Raw genomic sequence first — 25,506 nt, forward strand, 5'->3', positions numbered from 1 at the left:
ACCATAATGGGATTCAAATAGAAATCAATAATATGAAGATATGTGGAAAATCTCCAAATATTTGGACACCAAACAATGTAATTCTAAATAAATTAGGGATCTAAGAAGAAATCAAAAGGGAAATGAAAAAAGTGGTTAACCGAATGAAAACAAAACAAGAATGTGGGATCCATCTAAAGCAGTACTTAGGGGGCACCTGGGTGGCTCTGTCAGTTGAGCATCCGGCTCTTGATTTTGGCTCAGGTCATGATCTCAGAGTCCTGAGATGATTTATCGTTGGATTCAATTGGTTGGATTCATGGCATTCAATCATGACCAAGTAAGGTTTATTCCAAGGCTGCAATGTTGATTTAACATTTCAAAATCCATCAGTATAATTCACCAGATTAGACTTAAAAATGAACTTGACAAAATCCAACATCAAGTTAAGATTTTTAGAAAGCCACTCAGCAAACTAATAAACTTCCTCAATTTGATGAAGGGCATCTACAAAATACCTATTGCCAATACTATATATGCTTCATGGTGAAAGACAGTGTTAAACCCTTGAAGACTGGAATGAGGCAAGGTTGTCTGCTCTCAATTTTTATTTAACAGTGTACTAGAGATCCTAGTCATTACAATAAGGAGAAAACAAAAACCAGACAAACTGCAAAGGAAAAAGCCAGTCCAGCAAATCTCTTCCTCCCTTCCACCCATAGTTAAAAGCATCAGTAATGCTTATCAGACTATCAATTTAGTCTCACCTCCATATACTTGTCCCACTGGCATATTCTCTCTTTTCTAACTACACGTAATCCAATCTCAAGCAAGGCTGTTACAAGCCAGAACTATTTCTAATTCCCAACAGATAGTTTATGGCAACAATACCAGTCTGATCACAAGAAAGATACTAATGGCCTTTATTTCCTGACAGTCACTCTGGCTAATGGTGGTAGAATACTGGGCTCTTGACACACTTCTACTACTGGCAATAGGTATCAGGTAATTTCAAAAGTCAGTCTCTACTCACTTGAAATAAGAAAAAAAAAAGAACAATTTCCAAATTAAAATGCATACACATAGGGGCGCCTGGATGGCTCAGTTGGTTAAGCATCTGCCCTCAGCTCGGGTCATGATCCCAGGGTCCTGGGATCGAGCCCTACATCGGGCTCCCTGCTTGGTGGGGAGTCTGTTTCTCCTTCTGCCTCTGCCCCCCCCCCGGCCCCTGAGCGTGCTCGTTCGCTCTCTCCCCATCTCAAATAAAATCTTAAAAATATCTATATACACACACACAATTTTCTCAGGGAATTGTCTCAGAAAGATGTGTGTGTGGCACCTCCTCTCCTCTCCTGTAATTCTTTCTGAGGTGATCCACTCTCATAGCTCTTCCTAGCCGAGCACATCCGGTCTTTTGGGGGGGAGAGGGAGGGGGAGGGGGAGGGGGGGAGAGGGAGGGAGGGAGGGAGGGAGGGAGAGAGAGAGAGAAAGAGAGAGAGAGAATGTGTGTATCTTCCCTACCTACCCACCCCCTTTATTGAGATATAATTCATAGATACTGAAATTTGCCTTTTTAAAGGATAGGATATTCGTAACTCTGGGCACCATTTTTTTAAAACTATTCTTTCTCTACTGGTCTTGGCACCCCTGGCAAAAATCAATTGACCATAATGTAAGAGTTTATTTCTGCTCTGTCATTTCCATTCTATTCATTCCTATGCTTATCTTTATGCCAGTGCCACACTATTACTGTAAATCTATATACTAAGTTTTCAAATCAGGATGTTTAAGTCTTCCAACTTTGTTCTTTTTCAAAATTGTTTTGGCTATTTTGAGTCCCTTCCTTTTCCATATGAATTTTAGGATAACTTTGGCAATTTCTGCAAAAAGGGCAGCCAAAATCTTGATAGGAATTACCCTGAATCTATAGATTAATTTGGGGAATATTGCCATTTGAGTAATATATCTTCTAACCCACAACATTGTCTCCTAATCCAGGAACATAAGATGTCTTTTTACTCGTTTAGTTCTTCTTTAATTTCTCTGAATAATGTTTTATAGTTTCTACTATACAAGTCTGATGCTTATTTTGTTAAATTACTAAGTATTTCATTATTTCTGACACTGTTGTGAATAAAATTCTTAGTTTCATTTTTCAGACTGTTCATTGCCAATGTATAGAAATGCAATTGGTTTCTTATGTTTGATCTTGTATCCCACAACCTTGCTGAATTTATTTACTAGCATGAATAATTGTGTATTTTTTTTTATAGATTTTATTTATTTATTTGAGAGAGAGAATGAGAGAGAGAGAGAGAGCATGAGAGGGGGTTGGGTCAGAGGGAGAAGCAGACTCCCTGCTGAGCAGAGAGCCCAATGCGGGACTCGATCCCGGGACTCCAGGATCATGACCTGAGCCGAAGGCAGTCGCTTAACCAACTGAGCCACCCAGGCGCCCCTGTGTATTTTTTTTTTAAAGTAGGCTCCAATGCAGGGCTTTAACTTACAACCCTGAGACCAAGAGTTGGACACTTAACCAACTGAGCCACTCGGGCGCCCCCAACTCCTTTCCTTAGTAGGCTCCATGTCCAGCATGGAGCAGAACAAGTTGTATATGTATTCCTGAGGATTTTCTATGTAAAAAAAAAAAAAACACGCTATTGATAACTGAAGATATTTTTACCTTTTCCTTTATAATCTGGATGCCTTTTATTCCTTTTTCTCAACTAAATACTCTGGCAACAACCTAACACTACAATGGTGAATACAACTGTGAAGAGGGGTCATCCTTGTCATGATCTGAGGGGAAAAGCTTTCATCTTCAGCTATTAAGTATGTTAGTTTTTTCACCAGATAAAAGCTGTTCTTTTCCATTCCTCGTTTATCAATCTAGTGTTTTTATCATGAAAGAATGTTGAATTCTGTCACATACTTTTTCTGCATCTATTGATTTGATGTGGCTTTTTGTTCAACTGATGCAGTGTACTACATTTACTGACTTTTGCATATGAACCAACCTTACACTATGGGGATAAATCCCACCTAGTCATGGTGTAAAATCCTTTTTATTATATGTTGCTGGATTAACTCCACTAGTATTTTGGTTAGAATTTTTGCATCTATATTCATAAGGGATATTGGTCTATAGGTTTTTTTTTCTTTGTGACATCTGGTTTTGGTATCAGGATAACAATGGCCTAATACAATGACTTCAAAAATGTTCCCTCCTTACTCTTTTTTGGAAATGTTTGTGAATGATTGGTCTTAACACTTCTTTAAATGTTTGTTAGAATTCACCAGCAAAACCATCTGGAACTGGGCTTTTCTCTATAGAAGTTTTGTTGATTATAATTCAATCTATTTTTTATAAGTCTATTCAGATTTTCTATTTCCTTTTGAGTCAGGTTTTTTTTTTTTTTTTTAAGTAATCCTCTACACCTACATGCAACATGGAGCTTGAACTCACAACCCTGAGATCAAGAGTTGCATGCTCTACCAACTGAGCCAACCAGGTGCCCCTTGAGTCAGTTTTAACAGTCTTTCCATTAATTTGTCCATGTCATCTACATTATCTAATTTGTTGGCATACAATTTTTCATGGTTTTCTCTTACAGTCTTTTTTAAATGGTAGTAATGCTCCTGTTTTCATTGCTGATTTTAGTAATATGAGGATTGCCTCCTTTCAGTTTAACTAAAAGTTTGTCAATTTTGTTGATGTTTTTGAGAACAAACTTTTGGTTTTGCTGATTTCCTCTACTGCTTTTCTATTCCCTATTTCATTTATTTTGGCCCTAATCTTTATTTCCTTCCACTGCTTATTTTGGGTTTAGTTTGCTCTTCTGCTTCTAGTCTCTTATGGTAAAAGGTTAGGTTACTGGTTTCAGATCTTTCTTTTTAATAGAGGCATTTATAAGTATAAATTTTCCTCTGAGTACTGCTTTAGCTGCACTAAGTTTTAGTATATTTTGTTTCCATTTTCATTCATCTAAAACTATTTTCCAATTTCCCCTGTGACATCTTCTTTGACCAAGTGGTTATGAGTATGCTGTTTAATTTCCATATACCTTTAAATTTCAAACTTTCTGGTAGTGATTTCTAATTTCACTCCAGCATGGCCCAAGAACACACTTTGTATGCTTTCAACTATTTTAAATTTATTAAGACTTGTTTTATGACTTAACATAAAAATTACTTTATAGTCCATCCTAGAGAATGTTCAACTGTGTGTTTGAAAAGAATGTATATTCTGTTGTTGAGTGTTCTCTAGATGTCACAGGTCTTGTTGATTTACAGTACTTTTCAAGGCTTCTTGGTCTTCTAATTGTTCTATTATTGAAAATGGAATGTTGATGTTTGCAACTATTATTGTTGAGCTGTATTTTCCCTTCAGTGCTGTCATTTCTGCTTTATATATTTTAGGGCTCTGTTGTGAGAAGCATATATATTTATAACTGTCATAACTTTATAATGGATTGATGCTTTTATCATTATAAAATAATCTTTTTGTCTCTAGTAGCAACTCTGTCTAAAAGTCTATTTTGTCTGGTATTCACTCCAGCTCTTTTTTTGGTTCCTGTATGCATGGCAGGTCTTTTTACATTCTTTTGCTTTCAACCTACTTAGATTTAAATGTTTTCCATAGAGAGCATTATACTTCGATCATGGTGCTTTTTGATTTGTTGGTTTTTTTTTTTTTTTAAATCCATTGTGCCCATATGTCTTTTGACTGGATTGCTTGATTCATTTATAGTTAATGGAATTACTGGTAAATTAAGATTTATGTCTGCCAGTTTGCAAATTGTTTCCTGTATGTCTAATATCTTTTCATTCCTCTATTCCTCCACTACCATCTTGTTTTGCATTAAAAGGATATTTGTTAGTGTGTCATTTTTGTCACTTATCATTTCTTGTATAATATTTTTTGAGTTACTTATTTAGCAGTTGCCCTGGGGATTACAATTACCATCTTAACTTCTAACAATTGAGCTCAGATCAATACCAATTTCAATAGTACACAAAAGCTTTGCTCCTACATAGGAGGCTCCATTATTCCTCCCCACTTTGTGCTATTATCACCAAATTACATCTATATTGTGTATCTCTCAAACCTGATTTCTAATTATTGCTTTATATAGTTGTCTTTTAAATCAGAGTGGGGGGAGGAAAAGAGAGGTAAAAATTACATTTATACTCTCTTAAAAATTTATCTATATGTTACTTTTACTGGTGCTCTTATTTATGTGGATTAGAGTTACTGTCTGGTAGCCTATGATTTCAGCCTAAAAGACTCCTTCAGTACTTCTTACAGGACATATTTGCTAGTCATAAATTTTCTTGGCATTTGTTTATCAGGCATATCTTAATTTCTCCTTCATTTCTGAAGGATACTTATGCTAGATATAGAATTCTTGGTTGGCAGTATTTTTCTTTTGGTATTTTGAGTATGTCATCCCACTGCCTTCTGGCTTCCATGGTTCCTGATGTGAAATCAGCTGTTAATCTTGCAGAGTTTCAAGATCAGCCAGAAGTGAGGACTCAGGGCCTTTGAAGGTTTTTTTCATAAGCATATGCACAGCTCTGGCCCCTGTACACAGACGTACACTAACATATGGCCTTCTAGAATCCCAGAAATATGTCAGAGCTCTTCAAAGCCCCTGTGTAAATAATTATCCAAGATATTTCCTCTGCATTTTTTGATTAGTTTATTGTTTGCCACAACTGTTATCATTGCCTCAGAGCTGCAATGGTAAACAATCAACATTTAATTTTTGCTTTTGCTTAGTTTTTGTTTTGAGGTTTTTGCTTTCCTTTTTATTTTTTAAAAATGCTCTCAGGAAAAGGCTCTACTGGGCAAGATCTGAGTGAGATCAGATAAAGACAGGCTTTGAGAATGGCAGTTTCTACAGAACTATTAGGTCAAATAATGGCAATTCTCTTAGAATGGAGCTCTGAATGAGTTCCAACCCCGTTCTTCCCTCCCAGTGACTGCTAGGATGAACAGCTGCTGATTTCTACCCTGACTGCAGGACCCTTGGTTTTCAAGGCCCCCATGGAACTAAGGAGAAAGGGATGGGAATAGGAAAGTTGAAACAATGTAATACTTGCTGTTATTACCAACATTTAACCATTTTTCTTGAACACTCCTCAGATGGATGTACACTTTGGGTTAATTTCCATAGTTGTGAAAAAGGTTGATTTTGACAATTTCTGACAATATTCTCATTGTTTTTATATAAGACAATATTCAGAGGTCCTTACTCTGTCATTACCAATGATGTTTCCACCTTTTTTTTTTCAAACCCCCAATCCCATTATCATTTGAGGAGAGTAAGCATGGAAGAAGCAGCCACAGTAATGTAGGGCATGAAGGTTAAAAATGGAAAACTGCTGAGAAATCAAAAAATACCTTGAGACAAACGCAAATGGAAATACAACATCCTAAAAACTTATGAGATGCAGCAAAAGCAGTTCTAAAAGGAACGTTCTTAGTGACAAATGCCTACACAAAAAAACAAAGATCTCAAACAACCTTTCTTCCTCAGAGAACTAGAAAAAGAACACCAAAAGTAAGAAGAAGAAAGTAAATAGCAAAGATCAGAGCAGAATAAGTGAAATAGAGACTAAAAGATAATAGAAATGATCAATGAAACTAAGAGCTGGTTCTTTGAAAAGATAAACAAAACTGACAAATCTTTAGCTGGAATGACCAAGAAAAAGAGTGGTCTCAAATAAATAAAATCAGAAACCAAAGAGAAAACATTACAACTGCCATCACAGAAACAGAAAGGATAAACTACTATGAACAAGTATACACCAACAAATTGGACAACCTAGAAAAAATGAATAAATTCCCAGAAACATACAACCTACCAAGAATCATAAAGAAATAGAAAATCTGAATAGACCAATGATGAATAAGGACATTGGATCAGTAATCAAAAACCTCCCAACAAACAAAGTACAAGACCAGATGGCTTCACTGGTAAGTTTTATCAAACATTCAAAGAAGATTTAATACCTATCCTTCTCAAATGCTCCCAAAAATAGAAAAGGAGGAAAAACTTCTAAACACTTTATGAGGCCAGCAGTACCTTGATACCATAAACTGACAAGGACACCACAATAAAATTACAGGCCATTATCTTTGATGAATTAGATGCAAAGAAAGAAGCAATACATTGAAAGAATCACATGATCAAATGGGATTTATTCCTGTGATGCAAGGATGATTCAACATCTGCAAATCTATCAATGTAATCCACCAGACTAAAAAATGAAGGATGAAAATGATTTGATCATCTCAGTAGATGCAAAAAAAATTGACAAAACTCAACATCCACTTGTGATAAAAACTCTCAAGAAACTGGGTGTAGAAGAAATGCACCTCAACATAATAAAGGCAATATGTGACAAGCCCATAGCTAACATCATACTCAACAGTGAAAAGCTGAAAGCTTTTTCCCTAACAAGACAAGGATGCCCGCTCTCACCACTTTTATTCAAAATCGTACTAGAAGTCCTAGCCACAGCAATCAGACAAGAAACAAGTCATTCAAACTGGAAAAGAAATAGTAAAACTGTCACTATTTGCAGATGATGATACTATATACAGAAAATCCTAAAGACTCCACCAAAAACTGTTAGAATAAATGAGTTCAGTTAATCACAGGATTCAAAACTGATATACAAAAATTTGTTGCATTTCTATGCACTAGTAATGAACTATCAGAAAGAGGAATTAAGAAAACAATCCCACTTACAATTGCATCAGAAAGAATTAAATACCGAGGAAGATTTTAAACTATATTACAAAGCTGTAATAACTAAAACAGTATGTTATTTGCATGAAACAGATACATAGCTAAATGAAACATAATAAAGAGCCCAGAAATAAACTCATGCGTATATGGTCAATTAATTTATGACAAAGGAGCCAAGAATATACAAGGAAAGCACAGACTCTTCAATAAACTGGACAGCCACATGCAAAAGAATGAAACTCAACCACTGTCTTACACCATACACAAAAATTAACCCCAAATAGATAAAAGACTTGAATGTAAGACCTGAATCCATAAAACCCCTAGGTAAGCTCCTTGACAGCAATCTTGGTGATGATTTTTTGGATCTAATACCAAAAGTAAAGACCACATCGAAATAAAAAAAGCCTCAGCCCAGCAGAGGAAACCGTCGGCAAAATAAAAAGACAACCTATCAAATGGGAGAAAATATTTGAAAATCATATTGCTAAGGGGGTTAACATCCAAAATATATAAAGAACTCATATAACTCAATAGCAAAAATCCAGAACAATCTGATTTAAAAATGAGCAGAGGATCTGAGTACACACTATTCCAAAGAAGACATACAGAGGGCCAATAGACACATGAAAAGATGCTCAACATCACTCACCATCAGGGAGATGGAAATCAAAACCACAATGAGATCACCTCACACATGTTAGAATGTCTAGAGTCAGAAAGACAAGAAGTAAGTGTTGGCAAGGACATGGAGAAAAGAGGACCCATGCACACTGTGGGCAGGAGTGTAAATTAGTGCAATCTGAAAAACAGGATGGAGGTTCCTCAAAAAATTAAAAAATACCATATGATCCAGCAATACCACTTATGGGTATTTACAAAAGAAAATTAAAAACTCAAAAAGATCTAAGCACACACCCTCCCTCCCCAACATGTTCATCGCCATTATTATTTACAATAGCCAAAGCATGGAAGCAACCGAAGTGTCCACTGATGGATGAACGGATGAGAAGATGTGGATATATACACAACGGAATGTTATTCAGCCATAAAAAAGAAGGAAATCTTCCCTTTCGCAACAATGTGGATGAACCCTGAGTGCATCAGGCTAAATGAAATAAGTCAGAGAAAGACAAATGCCAAATTATTTCACTTATATGCAAAATCTAAAAAAAAAGAAAAAAGAAATCCAACTCACAGACCCAGGGGAGAGACTAAGAGTTGCCAGAAGTAGGTGGATAGAGGGTGATCAGAAGGTGCCAACGCTCAGTTACAAAAGAAATAATTCCTGGGGATGGAATTATAGCATGGTGACTAGAGGTAATACTATATTGTACATTTGAAAGTTAAGAGAGAACTTCGTTCTCATCACATTTTTAACTATATGGTGATGGACGTTAACTAGATTTACTGTGATCATTTTGCAATATATACAAATGTTGTACACCTAAAACTAGTATGTTATATGTCAATTATGTCTCAATTCAGGAAATGGAAAACTGCTACCTAAGTATTTTTTTTTTCATAATCTTGTACCTTCCAGCCTTGGCATCTGTGAACTTTCCAACTGAAAAACAGATGTGTTAATAGTTGTGTTTCAGGAATCATTTTCACTATACTTAAATCAGATCAAGAAAGCAGAGAAAAGAGGGCTATATAAAAGGAACATGTCCTTTACTTATCAACTATCATGTCTAAATTGCCACTATTTCATGTAAATGTTCAACTACTGATTTCCATGGTCCTAAGCCTGAATACTCACGTGCCATGTGTGCTCCTAGGGAGAAGGCAGAACTAGTTTTTTCCACATTTCTTTCCAATTACACCTTCGAACGATTTTCTTCTAGTGCAGAAAAGGAATGAAAAACCATGGCCTGGCTGTTAAATGGATCTGTTAATCTGCTCCATAATGTGGACTGAAACTTTATAATTGCTTCAGGGTAAACCTTTTTTTTTTTGGTCCAGTTTTTAAAACTCCCCAAAAGCCATTTAGCAGTCATTGTTCTTTGTGGGGAAAAAAATAAAACACTCTTCATTTCGAAGATGTATTCTTTATTTAATCTATAAACAATTCATTTAAATCTTTACTCTGAAAACAAACCATCACAGAAACCTAAATCCTCTAAGGATATGGTCAGGATGCTGAATCAGAATGGAAAGAATCAAAGATAAATTAAGAAGGCTTAATTAACTGAATACTAAAATACCTGTGATGGGGCGCCTGGGTGGCTCAGGCGTTGGGCGTCTGCCTTCGGCTCGGGTCATGATCCCAGGGTCTTGGGATCGAGTCCCGCATCGGGCTCTCTGCTCAGCGGGAAGCCTGCTTCTCCCTCTCCCACTCCCCCTGCTTGTGTTCCCTCTCTCACTGTGTGTGTCTCTCTCTCAAATAAATAAATAAAATCTTTAAATAAAATAAAATACCCACAATGGATTTTTTTTTTTGTAGGTTGGTGGCAAAGAACTAAGGCATGCCTGAGACTGTAGTTTAGAAGGGGAGGTGGTTCTATTGGCTTAACAGCCAAAAGGACTCTGATGGGAAATGAAGTGTTCTATATGTTGAGAATGGCACAACCAACACGGTTGACGATGTCTGATTAAGAATCGCTGTCTCATGGTGTATTGTGCCTATGAGGTTTTCTGCTTGACATTATCCATGAATACTACTAAATGTGTCACTAAGCCGCTCTATTCCAACCCAGAAAATATAGCAGAACTGGAGAAGGTATCTGTATACCTATTCCTCAAACCCCAGCACATCCAAGTAAAATAATTTTTCAAATAACAGAAAATAACGAGTTAACAAGGATATGGAGAGATTGGAACTTTTGTGCACTGCTGATGGCAATGTAAAATGCAGCCACTGTGGAAAAAAGTATAGCAGTACCTCAAAAAAAAAAAAAATCCAACATACAATTACCATATGATCCAGCAATTCTACTTCTAGGTGTATACTCAAAAGAATTCAAAGCAGTGACTTAGAGTTATTTGTACACTCATGTTCAAAGCATTATTCATAATAGTCAAAAGGTAGAAACCCAAATGTCCATCAATGGATGAATGGATAAACAAAATGTGGTCTATATATACAATGAAATATTATTCAGCTTTAAAAAGGCATGAAATTCTGACACATGCTACAACACGGATGAACCTTAAAGACATCATGCTAAGTGAACTAAAAAGGACAAATAGTGCATAACTCCACTTACATGCGGTACCTGAAATAGTCCAATTCATAGAGACAGAAAGTAGATGGTTGTTACCAGGGACTGGGGCAGGGGTGAGGTGTGAGAAGTTTGTTTCATGGGTACAAAGTTACAGTTTGTGATGATGAAAAATTTATGGAGATGGATAGTGGTGATCCCTGCACAACAATGTGAACGTACCTAATACCACCTTATACTTAAAAATAGTTAAAATGGTAAATTTTATGTTAAGTACATTGTTAAGTACCACAATTTAGAAAGATTAACCTTGCCTTCCCAGTGAAAACAGTCTTTTAGATTGTTGGTGGTGCTTTTCAGTTGTTATAATTTTTAAAACTCCTCTCCTATGCTCAAATTCTCTTTTTGTTTGACCCATGGAAGTGTTTTCTATGGAAATAATTTGATTGAACATTCTCGAACTCTTTGAGCAGGGGGCTATCCTACCTCCAACCTCCAGATGAGACTCAATGGGTGGCAGGGCAGGAGGCCCCACCTACAAAAGGACTATAATGAGCTCCCGTTAGAAACAGAGAGTGGCTTCTGACCACTACACCAGTCCTTCTTATTTCTAGCTGCACTTTATCATCACTTCAGACTAAAAAAAAAAAAAAAGACACACCCCCACAGTGGGTGCCACACCCACAGATTATGGTTTAATTGATCAGTGATGAAGCCCACATATGGAGGTTTTCTCAGAGCTCTCCAGGTAATTCTGATGTGTAGCCAGGTTGAGACCCACTGAATTAGACACTCCTTAGAAAGCTCTCTGGAGTACAGCTCAACATCCCCTTTTAAAAAAATCTCACCATTAAGAAATAATGGCAAGGAAAAAGAAATAGAAATAATGGCAAGGGCGCCTGGGTGGCTTAGTCTGTTAAGCATCTGCCTTTGGCTCAGGTCATGACCCCAAGGTCTTGGGATCGAGTCCCTCGCTCGTCTCCCTGCTCAGTGGGGAGTCTGATTCTCCCTCTCTCTGTGCCTCTCCCCCTGGCTTGTGCTCTCTTGCTCTCTCTCTCTCCCCCTCTCAAATGAATAAATAAAATCTTAAAAAAAAAAGAAAGAATGGCAATTAGGGCTCAGAAGGAATCAGAAGCTGTAAAACTTTTAATTTTGATAATCCTTAAACCAGAAATAAAGACAGGTTAGAATTCATGAATTCAGCGAACAGTTGTTCAAGCTCCTACTGTCAGGGACCATGCCCAGGCTGGAGATGTGGGTAGAAGAAATGACCCGTCTTCCAGGGGAGCTCCCGGGCTCCGTGAGCAGAGGAAGCCTGGGGCAGGCAGGACACCAAAGTGAGCAGCTCCCCTAGGACAAGTGCCTAAGGGGAACATGGGTGGGGGGAGCAGCTTCTACGCTGGATGGAAAAATCAGGAAAAACTTCCCAGAAAAAGCTATCCCTATACTATTGACGAGTCTTGCAAAGGGACTAGAAATTAGTGAGGCAAACCTAGGAAGATAAAGTGACGTTCCCTTTTCTGGAAGGCAGTGTGAGCCACTCTGGATTACCCTGGGCCCAGGAGCATGGGGCAACGCTCGGCTGATCCTGGTGGCTGGTCACGGTGCAGTGATTTGAAATGAGGTGGACTCAAGTGCATGGCGTCTGGGGCTGGGTGATACGGCTGCACAAGGGGCCTAGGAAGAGGCCAGCTAAGTTCAGCTTCTGAAGCCAGGGCGAGACTTGTGTGCTGATCACAGCAGCCAACTGTGTGCCCAGGAAAACTGGTGTGTGTGCCAGCCCCCAGGTCAGCCACGCACAGCAATAATCCTTAATTCTCATTTATACTAATACACTGTCTTGCCTCTTCAACAGACTCCATATGATAACTGTATCTCCAGATGCTCTCCCACAAGCTCTTAGTAAAGTCAAGGTGGTGAAAAAGGACCTTTCTCCCCTCTTGTGACCTGACTAGAAAGTGCGAGAATCATTCTCTGAAATCCTTCCCCACGTGCCACCAGTAATTATGAAATGATTTTTCATCTGCAAAATTATGAAAATGAGCATATCTCTACTTTTCAACTTTCTAACAATCTTTTGTTTTTCTCCTATTGATCAGTCTCTTTTTGGAGTACTTTATCTAAAGCAAGGGCTGTGTTTATCTCCACGTGCCATCTTGCACACAGGGTTCGTTCACTGAATAATGAGCACAGGTCCACCAGGCAGGAGAGAGATGAAGTCCATCATGAGCCCAAAGCAATGAGTTTGCATGTTCCTAAGTATTACCTTCAAGAATGATCTGAAATAGCTCTCTGTGGTGAGAATTCAAACACTGACAGAACAGCAGAAACTTCTGCAGTATCTGTTCTCATTTCAACCTCACCGCAACCCAGAAGGCAGGTGGTCGAATCCCTCATCTCTAGGTGGGGAAACTGGGCTAGTGCGGCCTGCTGTGCCCAAATGGCGCCTGAGTGGCAGCGATGCCGCCCCCCCGCCCCCAGCGACCTGTGGAGCTCTGGTCACCACCATTATCAGCCACACACAGCCCTGAGCCAATTCCCCTGGACAAACCTATGAGCCGTCTGAACCCAGGTGATAGGGGAGCACAGACACAGTCTGATACTGCTTCTTGGTGAAGAGACAGATCATTCAGGTGTCTACAGTGTTGTTCCAAGTGCTCTGCATTTGATGTCTCATTCCGTGAAGAATTCCATTTCCCCTGTTCTGCAGATGAAGAGCACAGAGGCTCAGAGATCAAGAACTTGGTCACTTGGCGGTGAGTGGGAGTGCCATCTCTGGAGACACACTAAGCTGAGTTGGATCACTGTGCAACTTTGGGCAAGTGACTTCGCATGTCCAGGCCTCCATTTCCTTATATTTAAAGGAGGAGGAGAATACTAGCACATCCCTTGCAGAACTGAGTGAAGACGAAATAAGAAAACACCCAGAGCACCGAAGAATGCCTGACGCCTGGTAAACATGCCTGATGCTTGGTAAACAATAATCATGAAGTTGGCTGGGCTTCCCAGATAGAAGAGAAACCTTCTGATTTTCAAAATTCTTAGTCCTGAATGCTTTATTCACTGAAATTTTGAGGGATATCACTCCACTTCCGCCAAGCCCCACTTGAACACGGCTGCCCCACCCGCAGCTGCCCTGGTGATGAGCACACAGATGCATAGGCGCTCCTTACCCTACACACCCACCATAACCCAGCACAGATGCAGTACATGTGGACAGAACTGAACAGGTCGGTGAGGCCCCTGAACACCTGCTAGTCTCTACAATGCACCTCATTCTGGAAATAGATAAGAAATGGGCAACAGGCGACCTTTCCCCCTCACACTCCATCACCATCCCTGTGGTGCTGTTAAGTTCTCGGGACAGAATCACCATGCCCCTGCAGTGCACTCCAGTGACAGTCACGCTGCACCAACCTAAGGACAAGGTCCCAAGTCAGTCCCCAGACCCTGCACTGAACCACATGACACACTGTCAACTCTACTGAGAACACTAATTTTATCTTCCTTACACAAAACAGTCATGCACTGAAAACAATACATTTAATTTACAAATGGCCTCAAAGTGGCAACAAGGTTATTACCTCCCTTTTTAGGAAAAAAAAAAAAGATTTGAGAGAGAGAAAGAGAGAGCAAGCGAGCGTGCACGAGTGAGTACAAGTGGCAGGAGGGCAGAGGCAGAGGGAGAGAATCCCAAGCAGACTCCCCGCTGAGCAGGGAGCCCAGACGCAGGGTTCAATCCCATGACTCTGAAATCATGACCCAAGTGGAAACCAAGATTCGGACACTCAACTGACTGAGCCACCCAGCTCCCATACCTCTCTTTCTTGCAGTAATTATGCTCATGAAGCAAAGTAAAACATTGCGAATTTTGGCTATATTCATTTGGCTTTGACGATCTAAACCCGGGCTGATGTTTACTACTACATTATCTACCAAGAAAGGGTTTTGCCAAGTAAATTAATCCAGACAAAATTCCTTGTCAACAAATATTAAGAGAAAAAAGGCCCTGTATGACCTAAAATTCTGCGAATTTATGGGCAGAATCTGAAATGGCTTGTTTAAATTTCAAAAATAGTTAATATATGTTTATAAGGCCTTCCGTCACCTGCCCCCTCCTCCTGCAGCCCCAGCACCCCTCCCCAGGCGGCCATGCCACCATTCATGCTGCACCTACCAGCACGTGGTTCTCAAATCACACTTGCAATCCCATCAGTCCCCAACTCAAAAATGTCACAAATCCTCCAATAGCCACAGAAATGAAGACAAATTTCTATTTCAGCAATCAATCCTCAAAGGTGCCCCGAGCTTGCCTCTCCCGCAAGAACTGCATATACCCTGGGGTTTGCTGTTCCCTGACCTCGCCCCGACCGGGCCTGCAGGTAAGGTACCTCTCACATGTTACCTCTTCCACGACACCCTCCCCGAACTGCCCTCAACAGCAGTTCTCTTTCCTCTTAAAACGTAAACCCAACACATCCCATTCATACCTCATTTTCTACCTCATGGGACAGTAAGTTCTGTATTTGGCACCATCCTCTCTCTGCTAGATACACAACTGCTTGGGGGCGGGGGCTCTGTGTTCCCTACAAACTCCATGCAGTGCCAGGGTCAGTGTTTATGGGATTCAGTCCGTGGTGCTCCTCCCGCTCCATTAATCTTCAGCAGATGGCCAGCCTCCAAAAACCAGCCCCTCCACCCTCCTGGGGCTCGGTTTCCTTCCTTACCTCACTCACCTCCTTATTAGGAATAAGAGGTGATTCTGCCGAGGTGAACTTGTCCATCTGAGGTCCCAATCCCCCCCCACACCCTCCCATTTCCTCTCCTTTGGGACTTCAACACATCTCTTTTTCTCTCAAAATGTCTACTTCTCTTCTTTCATTAAAGGAAAACAAAAAAGTAGTTCTCCTACCCCTTGAAATGGCTACCATCTCTCTTCCCTTCTCAATCCTGCCACATTTCTGAAAGAGCTGCTCCTGGCCCTCCTGCCTCTTAGTGGTGCTCACCACACCTATCTCTGCACCCACCGTCACCCTACGTCCCCAGAGGTCTCTTCTAAAGCATGGATCTGAGTTTCATTTTAAAAAGGCCCCTTTACATCTCTAGAGACTAGAAGCGACTCCATACTGGAAATGGGGATAAGCCGTAGGGATGGAGAAGCTAGGGGTCAATAGAAAAATAAAGTATAAATACAGTGGCCCATGTACAATCTCAGTCCTTAGAATCAAAACTTGTCAAAACTCATGCCACCTTAGAGTCTGACGTCAGAGATCACCCCACCCTTCCTCTTCCCTACGCATAGCTTCTTGCAGCCCTCCCAGCTCCTTACTTCCAGGACATCCTCTATAATCACTGTCCTGGCCAAATGGAACCTCCCCAATCCTCTCATGAACTGAACTTCCCCTTTCTCTTTGCTCTACTGGAAACCTAACTTTCCTTGGACAGTTCTGCCAACCTTTTACTCCTCTTGAATTCAGGCCCTCTATTCTCCCATATATCCCTTGTTCCAGGGAACAGCCTAATTGCCAAGCATCTTAATGACACCGTCTACATGCCCGGCTCTCACACCCCCACACTCACCAAGCACCCTCCTCTTTCACATCCATGACACAAGGCAGCCAATAAAATCATGCCTCGCCCACCTCTTCCCTCTGGTTGTCGCTGCCACGGGTCCACCCCACCGCCCTCAGCCTGGGCCCTGTTCCCTTCCCTGGCTCCGGCCCCCGCAGCCACTTGAAATGGCTGCACCCTGGGATGCCATCCCGGGAGCTCAACTATTTCCAGAGCTTCAACACACCCATGTCCACAGGACTCCAGGCCCAAAAACTCAGAGTCCTCCTAGACTTCTCCTCCCTCTCTGTAACCCGCACACAAGAAACGATTTCATCACTTGACAATCACGTCTCGTTTTTACGAGTCAGGAACAGACAAAGCTGAAAGGGACCCTGAGACATTACCTAATGTACCCTTTGTTTTTGTGCATGAAAGCATTCGTAAAACAGGGATGTGGCAGACACTCTTCTTTAGGGTATGAAAGTTATCATTTTTGAGCCTGTTGGTATAATTAAAAAAAAATTTATCTGGTCTTTGTGCCTAGTTCTTGGCAAGGAACTTGTAAAACCCTTAACATTTCCTGAGGGACAGGAGCGACTTTGTTATGCTAATGAGGTGGCTGCAGTGGGTCCCGAGACAGCTCCAGAGTGAGGACTGGTTACTGGAAAAACCAAACACAGGATTAGAGGGTTGGAACACGGGGGCCATGCCATGGCCCTGCCGCCGAGCCATGCCGACCTCTGGGGATAGAAGCTGGAGACTGGGTTCAGTTGTGTGGCCACTGATTCAATCAATCGTGCCTACATAATGAAACTATCTGAACACTCTGAACGCAGAGGATCAGTGGAGCTTCCCAGGCTATGAACACATTAATGCGCTGGGAGGGGGACAGATCTTCTTGCACACAAGCTCTGCATTCTCTACCAGGCCTCACCCCAGGTGTCTTCTTCATGTGGCTGGTCCTAATTTGTATCTTTTGTAAAAGGATTGTAATGATAAATAGAGCATTATCCTGAATTTTGTGAGTCCTTCTAATAAACTGTCAAACCTGAGAGAAAAACAACAGATTTACAGCTAGTGGGGAGTGCAGTTGGCCTGGGGACTCCCAAAGTGTTGCTGGCTAAGCAAGGGCAGTTGTGAGCAGACTGGGCCCTCCAACCTGTGGGGTCTGAGCTAACTGGGTGGTTACTGACAGAGCTGAACAACAGCACACCCAGCTGGGTTTTAACTGGGATAGAGGTCCTACTGTGCTCCGGGCGCTCAACTGGGAACTGTACACACTGTCCTTAAAGGAGCAGAGAGCCCTGCCTGCCATCTCTCAGAGTTAAGAATAAAGTGCACGCGCACAATGAGAATTCAAAATAGGGATCTCAGCCTCAAGTTCTGAATTTGAACAAATCTACACCTCCTGGTGAGGTTCAAGATTACTTTAAGCTCAGTTCTTTCAAGCAATGGTTCTTATTGACACCTCTCCCTGGAAGTGGCCAAAGTGAGTCTGTTGCTTGAAAAGAACACCCTGATTTCAAAAGAGAGCCAAACACTTTGTGTGGAGAGCCTTTCTGTAGTCAGTCAGAACTAGCCAGGGGTCAGATGCCCGAGGGGTAGGAGCTGAAGCCGGACGCTCAGACCAGCAGCAGTATTCTAGGTCTCCCTCGCCTGGCAGAGCCCCCTGCGTGCCGCCTGGGCGGGGACTGCCTCTGACGCTCTCGCTCCCGGGCCATCTTGGGGGTGGTTATTTCTCTCTTTGTTTCAGCAGTCCCATCACTCCAAAGTTTGGGTTGTTTTTTAACTTTCCCCTAGTGCAAAAGAAATAATCTTTACTTCTGCCATTAACACCACTGTGCCTACAAAGTAATTCCAGAACAATGGTTCCTCATCTGAGAGCAAAAATAGCACCTCCAAGTCCAATATGGCAAAACAAAGATGGACACGGGGTCGAACACCCCGAATGACATGAAATGTTACAGTTCAAAGGTCTGATACTCAAATCAGCTTCGAGTGATGGGCGAGGCTGTGACCTGGAGTCCTGTGGACATGGGTGTGTTGAAGCTCTGGAAATAGTTGAGCTCCCGGGATGGCATCCCAGGGTGCAGCCATTTCAAGTGGCTGCGGGGGCCGGAGCCAGGGAAGGGAACAGGGCCCAGGCTGAGGGCGGTGGGGTGGACCCGTGGCAGCGACAACCAGAGGGAAGAGGTGGGCGAGGCATGATTTTATTGGCTGCCTTGTGTCATGGATGTGAAAGAGGAGGGTGCTTGGTGAGTGTGGGGGTGTGAGAAATCCAGGTGGGACAGACAGAGGGGCTTCCAGCGAAGGGGCTTGCCACCCCCACGGCAAGACAGTTGTGGAAACACACCCTGCTGGTCAGGCGGCACGTCTCTCACTCAGCCTGTGGAAAGCCAGGAGAGGCCCAGGCTCCCACGCTGGCCTCTCACTCCACTCCCAGGACCGTTTCCTGAGCAGTGCTTCCCCGACTGTCCAGATGCCAGCAGGAAACTGGCTTCCGGCTTCTCTCTCTCCTTCTAGACACCGTGAGTGCATGCAACTTACAAATGAAGTGGGAAGTACCGTTTGTACGTGAAGGTCCACAAGGTCTTTCCCCTCCTCCCACAGAGAATACATGAACCTTGTGTGAAATGTATACAGAGCTGTGAATTTTCAAGTTTTAGAACGAGAACAACCTCCCTCCAAATCAGAATCATCACCTGGTCAACCAAATCGCTCTCACTTAAAGTCTTCCCAAAATACTAAACATTTACTGAAAACTAATTTGCAAAGCACGTTCCTGCATGAAGAAAATCATTCAGTGTGGCAACACCTGTTTTCTTAGAGACAGAAACTGTATTCCTATTTTGAAACAAGGATAATTAAGAACCAGGCAAATCATTCATATTTTTTGACAGTTCTATTATGCTTTGAAAATATACTGAAATGCTTAGAAAAAGCCAAACACCAGTCATGTCATAGAGCGAAGTTTCCCTGGGAATTTAGCAATAAAATCAGATATCTTATCACAGGCCAGGCCTAATGCATAAAATCCATGTGCCTTTCTTAAGTTTTAGATATATCTATTTGGATCCAAACTCTGGGGGGGAATCAATGCAAATATTCAGTGGGTTTACTGGATACTTGATCATCTATGTAAAAGTTCTTACAACAAAATCCAGGAAGACTTATTCAAGTTGTCCTCACCCTGAAGCTACCTTGCAGGGTTGTAGGCAGAGATCCTGGGTGTAAGGAGACACGTCTGCAGAGCCTGTGGTGAAGCAAGGCTCTCGGAAAGGTAAGGACCAAACACCTATCAACTGGCGGTTGAGCGTTAGCAGTCGCAACTCCTCACTTAGGAACTGGGACCTGGCTTCTCTTTGAAGAAGAGAAGATGGAAGACAGGAGAAGGAAGGACACATCAGAGAAAACTTCAGTGGTCATTCAGGCTATGCCTCATTCCACACATGGGGAAGCTAAGTCTTGGGGAAGCAAAAGACTTTGTCTAATGTCCTCAAAGTTTTCTGCTCAAAGTTACACTTCCTCTCGGCAAGAAACAGATTCTCAAAAGACACAGCCTTTTAATTTCAGAGCCATGAACTCCCATTTCATTGAGGAACTCCCATTTCTTTTGGGAATCCTCAGGACCTTCCAAGTATGGCTGAACTAGCCTCCGTCTGCCTTCAGGTGAATGATTTGGTTGAGATGCCAGCTCAGCTCTTAGGCTGCAAGAACTGAAGACCAAAGGATAAGGCTCTTGTTGGGGAGGTCAGGAAACAGAGAGGGAAGCCCAGCACAGGGTAAGTTACACTTCGAAACTACCCTTCCAAACTTACCCTTACCAGGGAAGTTACCCTTCCAAACTGTCCTTGGGGTCAGAGACCATGACACACATTTCCACAAAACTGGCACTCAGGAAATGTTTCTTAAACCTTGAGTAAAAACATCCTAGTTTGTCTCCTCCCGTGATGCAGGGAAAGAGATCCGCCACAGTGCCATGCTCAAGAACTTGCCTCAACAACTCTTACTCCTAGCACTCTTCATAATCTTGCTCCCTCAAATTTATAGGATTGTCAAAATAAAAGTGATGAATCCAGTTCAGAATGAAGCCTTCATCCCATAAGAATTCTGAGTGTAGAGATTTTGACTGAAGTTGGGAAATACACATAAAGGACTGGCCAAGAGGATGACAGACAGAGAGACAGAACTGTGTTCCAGACTTGAAGATGGAGGAGATTAATCTTGAAGCTTTTCTGCCTCCATCTTCTAGGTTATAAATGTCAGTGATTTTTCATGCCTCTAAGCCTCGTGTTTTAAATTGTATCCTTCCAGGAGCAAGATGGTGGAGGAGTAGGAGACCTGGATTTCATCTGGTCTCAGGAATTTAGCTGGATAGGGATCAAACCATTCTGAACACCTACAAACTCAACGGGAAATCGAAGGAAAGAATAGCAACAATTCTCTGAACAGAAAAGCGACCACTTACTGGAAGGTAGGACGTGCGGAGAAGTGAATCCGAGGAGATATTCAGGAGGATAGACAGCAGGGGAGGGGGCCTCCATTGGCCACTTCTGGCAAGTGATAGAGCCGCGGAGCACAAAATCGGAACTTTTAGAAGTCGGCTCCGCAGAGGGACGTCGCTCCAGTGGCTAAGCGGGGGGGGTGGACCCTCGCGGGACAGTGTGGTCTCAGGACCCTCGGGGTCACAGAAAGACCAGGGGTGCCTGAGTGCAGCAGAGCTCCCAGGTATCGAAGCGGGGAAGCTGGCTGCAGAGACGGAGCCGAGGCACGGGCTCTCAGCTCGGGGTTGCGATAAACTGTGATCCGCGGCACAGTCGAGCCACTGCTCCTCCAGCAGGGACCCAACAAGCGGCAGAGCCGGGGAGACTCCCCTTCCTCCCCCAGGAGGAGCAGCGCGGAAGCGCACCGCAGGGATCTGCTGGGTTTGGAGACTCCACATGGGGTCAGGTGCCAGAGATAGAAACGCTTGGTCACAGGCTGGGTGAGCACGGAGTGCGGCCGGAGACCGGGGAGACGGGAGTGACTGACTGCTTTTCTCTGGGGGTACACTGAGGAGCGGGCCCCGAGTTCTCAGCTCCGCTGGGGCGGAGATTGGGAGGCCGCCATTTTCACTCTCATCCTCCAAAGCTGAACGGAAAGCTTGCAGGGAACAAAAGCTCTGGAGAGCAAACCAGAGCAGATTAGATTACTTAGCCCAGACCAGGCAAGGGCGGGTCAATTCCGCCTCCGGCAAAGACATTTGGGAACCATGGCAACAAGACCCTCCCCCAGAAGATCAGCAAGAACCACCAGCCAAGACCAAGTTTACCGATCAATGAGAACGGAAGAACTCCAGCGCTAGAGGAATACTGCACATAGAATTCATGGCTTTTACCATGATTCATTAGTCTTTCAAAGTTAATTTTTCTTAACTGTTTTATTTTGAATTTTTCTTTTCCCCTTTTCCAACCAACATCTTTTCAATCCCTTTTTTAAAAAAACATTTTTATTTTTTACTTTTAGAGTCATAGTCTATCCCTTCATAGTAGTTATCCTTATTTTTGGTATATATATGTATATATATATAAGTTGTTCTCTCTTTAAAATTTTGAGATACAGTTTCTTCTAACAGATCAAAATATACCCTAAATCTCTAGTGTATGGCTTTGTTCTAGTCTCCTGCCTGATCATATTCTCTCCCTTTTTTTTTTTTAAATCATCTTTCTTTTTTCAAACAACTTGTCAATTCCTTTTATAAAATTTTTAATAATTTTAACCTTTACATATTCCATCCCTTTATCATATCAGCCCTTATTTTTGTACATATATAAGTTTTTCTTTCTTTAAAACTTTGGGAGGCACTGTTTTTTTTTTTTTTAAGATTTTATTTATTTGACAGAGAGAGACACAACGAAAGAGGGAACACAAGCAGGGGGAGGGGGAGAAGGAGAAGCAGGCTTCCCGCTGAGCAGGGAGCCTGATGCAGGGCTCGATCCCAGGACCCTGGGACCATGACCTGAGCCAAAGGCAGACGCTTAACAACTGAGCCACCCAGGCGCCCCAGGAGGCACTGTCTTCTAACAGAACAAAATACACCCAAAATCTAGTGTGTGGTACTGATCTATGCACCAGTCTGATCTTATCTGATCATATTCTGTTTTTTTTTTTGTTTTGTTCTGGTTTTTTTTATGTTTTCTTTTTCTTTTCTTTTCCTTTTTTCTTTCTTTCCCTTTTCTTTTCCCCTGGCTGGATGTCTTTTCTGATTTGTTTAGAGTATATTTTCTGGGGACGTTGTTACCCTGTTAGCATTTTGTTCTTGCATTCCTCTGTTCTCCTCTGGATAAAATGACAAGATGGAAAAAATCACCTAAACAGAAAGAAGAGGTAATACCGACTGCCAGAGACCTACTCAATACAGACATTAGTACGATGTAGGATCTAGAGTTCAGAATCATGATTTTAAAGATACTACCTGGGCTTGAAAAAACCATGGAAGTTATTAGAGAAACCCTTTCTGGAGAAATAAAAGAACTAAAATCTAACCAAGTCGAAATCAAAAAGGCTATTAATGAGGTGCAATCAAAAATGGGGGTGCAATCTGCTAGGATAAATGAGGCAGAAGAGAGAATTAGTGATATAGAAGACCAAATGATGGAAAATAAAGAAGCTGAGAAAAAGAGAGATAAACAACTACTGGATCACGAGGGCAGAATTTGAGAGATAAGTGATACCATAAGACGAAACAACATTAGAATAATTGGGATCCCAGAAGAAGAGAGAGAGGGGCAGAAGGTATACTGGAGCAAATTATAGCAGAGAACTTCCCTAATGTGGGGAAGGAAACAGGCATCAAAATCCAGTAGGCACAGAGAACCCCTCTCAAAATCAATAAAAATAGGTCAACACCCCAACATCTAATAGTAAAACTTACAAGTCTCAGAGACAAAGAGAAAATCCTGGGGAGAAGAGATATGTAACCTAAAATGGTAGAAACATGAGACTGGCAACAGACCTATCCACAGAGACCTGGCAGGCCAGAAAGGACTGGCATGATATATTCAGAGCACTAAACGAGAAAAATATGTAGCCAAGAATACTATATTCACCTAGGCTGTCATTGAAAATAGAAAGACAGATAAAAAGCTTCCAGGACAAACAGAAACTAAAGGAATTTGCAAACACGAAACCAGCCCTCCAAGAAATATTGAAAGGGGTCCACTAAGCAAAGAGAGAGCCTAAAAGCAGCATAGACCAGAAAGGAACACAGACAATATACAGTAACAGTCACCTTAAAGGCAATACAATGGCACTAAATTCATACCTTTCAATAGTTACCCTGAATGTAAATGGGCTAAATGCCCCAAACAAAAGACAGAGGCTCTCAGATTGGATTAAAAAACAAGACCCATCGATATGCTGTCTGCAAAAGACTCATTTTAGACCCAAAGACAACCCCAGATTGAAAGTGAGGGGGTGGAAAACCATTTACCATGCTAATGGACACCAAAAGAAAGCTGGGGTGGCAATCCTTATATCAGACAAATTAGATTTTAAACCAAAGACTGTAATAAGAGATGAGAAAGGACACTATAGCCTACTTAAAGGGTCTATCCAACAAGAAGATCTAACAATTGTAAATATCTATGCCCCTAACATGGGAGCAGTCAATTATATAAGGCAATTAATAACTAAAGCAAAGGAACACAGTGACAACAATACAATAATAGTGGGGGACTTTTAATACCCCCCTCACTGAAATGGATAGATCATCTACGCAAAAGATCAAAGAAATAAAGACTTTAAATGACACACTGGACCAAATGGACTTCAAAGATATATTCAGAACATTCCATCCCAAAGCAACAGAATATACATTCTTCTCTAGTGCCCATGGAACATTCTCCAGAATAGATCACATCCTAGGTCACAAATCAGGTCCCAACCAGTACCAAAAGATTGGGATCATTCCCTGCATATTTTCAGACCACAGTGCTTTGAAACTAGAACTCAATCACAAGAGGAAAGTTGGAAACAACTCAAATACTTGGAGGCCAAAGAGCGTCCTACTAAAGAACGAATGGGTCAACTAGGAAATTAAAGAATTAAAAAAATTCATGGAAAAAAATGAAAATGTAAACACAACTTCAAAATCTTTGGGATGCAGCAAAGGCAGTCCTAAGAGGAAAGTATATAGCAATACAAGCCTTTCTCAAGAAACAAGAAAGGTCTCAAATACACAACCGAACCCTACACCTAAAGGAGCTAGAGAAAAACAGCAAATAAAGCCTAAACCCAGCAGGAGAAGAGAAATAATAAAGATCATAGCAGAAATCAATGAAATAGAAACCAAAAGAACAGTACAACAGATCAACGAAACCAGGAGCTGGTTCTTTGAAAGAATTAACAAGATTGATAAACCCCTGTCCAGACATATCAAAAAGAAAAGAGAAATGACCCAAATCAACAAAATCATGAATGAAAGAGAGATCACAACCAACACCAAAGAAATACAATTATAAGAACATATTATGAGCAACTATATGCCAGCAAATTAGATAACCTGGAAGAAATGGATGCATTCCGAGAGATGTATCAACTACCAAAACTGAATCAGGAAGAAATAGAAAACCTGAACAGACCTATAACCACTAAGGAAATTGAAGCAGTCATCAAAAATCTCCCAACAAACAAAAGCCCAGGGCCAAATGGCTTCCCAGGGGAATTCTACCAAACATTTAAAGAAGAATTAATACCTATTCTTCTGAAACTGTTCCAAAAAATAGAAACGGAAGGAAAACTTCCAAACTCATTTTATGAGGCCACCATTACCTTGATCCCCAAACAAGAAAAAGACCCCCATCAAAAAAGAGAATTAAAGACCAATATCCTTGATGAACATGGATGCAAAAATTCTCACCAAGATCCTAGCCAATACAGTACATTAAAAGGATTATTCACCACAACCAAGTGGGATTTATCCCTGGGCTGCAAGGTTGGTTCAACATCCACAAATCAATCAATGTGATATAATACATTAACAAAAGAAAGAACAAGAATCATATGATCCT

The 25,506-nt window shown here is 41.5% G+C and overlaps 1 protein-coding gene across 1 annotated transcript in view; it reads right to left on the minus strand.

Annotated features, from left to right (window-relative positions):
- The window catches only part of B3GAT2 (beta-1,3-glucuronyltransferase 2), a 76,959-nt gene that overhangs the window by 4,493 nt on the left and 46,960 nt on the right, over positions 1-25,506 (minus strand). The gene's annotated exons all lie outside the window — the stretch shown is intronic.

This window comes from Callorhinus ursinus, unplaced genomic scaffold, assembly GCF_003265705.2.
Source record: "Callorhinus ursinus isolate GAN/ISIS: 27379988/994484 unplaced genomic scaffold, GSC_fseal_2.0 scaffold22, whole genome shotgun sequence".
Classification (NCBI taxonomy): domain Eukaryota; kingdom Metazoa; phylum Chordata; class Mammalia; order Carnivora; family Otariidae; genus Callorhinus; species Callorhinus ursinus.